Genomic DNA, 1,808 nt, shown 5'->3' on the forward strand with positions numbered 1-1,808 from the left:
ATAACCCGTATAGGACCCTACTCTTATAGAGTATAAAATAGGTTCATAATGATGTTGATAATTTGGGAACCATTAGCCTCGTATAGTCCTTCTCGACTCTTTTCAGAACTTTAACTGGCATTCGATCTTTTGGGTCCTTCTTCCCCTCTTTTTTCCCAATCCTTAGGGTTGGCAACCGAATAATATTGCAGTCCCCTCATATAATGGCTCTCGTAGTCGTTTTGTGCTTTGTCTAACATGATCTGGTATAATTCCAAAGGAATTTTGGCATATAAACTCATCATCCTGTAGTAAACAGTTAGTTCTGCCAGTTTTACTTAAACCCTTTTCACAATTCCCCTTACCCCCGCTTGTAATCCTCTAGACACATTATCTTGTGTCATTCTTTACTTTAACAAGAATATGAGAGGGTACAAGAAGTATCCTAGCGTTACCTCGCTAGTCCTTATGTTTTACCCTGCCTTTTTCTCCCTTATCCTACACTTGATGTCGGGGTAGATCTTTGGTCCACTTGGGGCCATGTCTTACTCCACCCGTAGCACTAATTCCATCTTGGTAATTTGGCTTAACCTATCTTTGTATCTCTCGATAGTTAATTGCAACTTGGGCTCCCTTGCCTAGGACAATAGTTGTGGGGACTCCGTAAGGTCCTACCACTCTTTTACTCACAATTTTACACCTTCTCGGTGGAGTAGGTAACCTTTGATGGAAGGAGCAGGGACTAATATCGTTAATCCATAAGTAACATTCTATCCAGATTCATCTGGCGCTAGAGTGCAAAGTGAGTCTTGTAGTCCTGGTCATATTGTGGAATTTCCGACCTTGGGTATTGCTTCTTGTCATTCGTAAATTACATCAACTGGTACCTTTACCTTTTGGGTTTTGCTTTTTTGCCCTCAGAGTTGGCTGCCAAGTGGTGTCGAAATTCCCTCGCCCACTGGCCCATATAGTCATTCTGTGGTTTTCCTCTCATTAACTAGTTCTATGTTGAAAAGCTATGGCATTTGAGTGCGTCGTCAGTTAGCAGTTAGATAATCCTTCTTGTCTTGCTTAAATTCTTTTTACAATACCCTCAACGCAACGTATAGTATTCCAGGAACATAATCTCATGTCGTTCCTCCGCCGCTAGTTCCAATTCTTCCATCTCGCTTGATCATACCAGCACTAATGCATTAAGTTCCATCAGAATTTTGAGGTTAAGCGTGCTGGGGCGAGAGTAATACTGGGATGGGTGACCTTCCTGGGAAGTCTTCGTGTCACATTTCACTGCAATCCTTGCAATAATGTGTGGGGCACTCAACTTAGCCCAAGATTTACCTTAGCGTCGTCTCACTCGTCCCACCTGGTCGCACTTCTTCCCTTTCCCCTATTCATTCCGTGTTCTTCTCATCTTTTATCAAAGGACGCCTTCTAGTCTTTTGTCCTTGGTTATATATCTATCGCAGCATCATTTATAGCCAACACTTTGGCTTTTAGTCTAGCATGCTGTCATTATCCTTCGTAGTGTCTCTTGAATTATTCGATATCCTTTCATGGTTACACTCTTTTGTTTTTATATGCATCCGCCTTCTAGTGTTATGTTGTTCAGGGTCTTGTCAGAAAATTCTTAACACAACCTTATGTAGCATTCTGGCTTTCATTCAATTATTGGCGGCTTCCGAACCTTTCTAACTTGGTCCGGCAAGATATCTTATTGAATTTTAGACGTCCATCTCAAATATATTTCCATATCAATTGCCTCCTCCTACTTTTTCCATTTTCTCATTAACTTCCCCTCTTTAAAGGGTACTCATACTTTCATGTGCTTG

General features: G+C 41.3%; 1 pseudogene; it reads left to right on the forward strand.

Moving 5' to 3' along the window:
- The first annotated feature begins 1,145 nt into the window (after positions 1-1,145).
- LOC129890990 (5S ribosomal RNA) lies at positions 1,146-1,265 on the forward strand (annotated as a pseudogene).
- The last annotated feature ends 543 nt before the right edge of the window (positions 1,266-1,808 follow it).

The sequence above is a fragment of the Solanum dulcamara genome, chromosome 5, assembly GCF_947179165.1.
Source record: "Solanum dulcamara chromosome 5, daSolDulc1.2, whole genome shotgun sequence".
Taxonomy (NCBI): domain Eukaryota; kingdom Viridiplantae; phylum Streptophyta; class Magnoliopsida; order Solanales; family Solanaceae; genus Solanum; species Solanum dulcamara.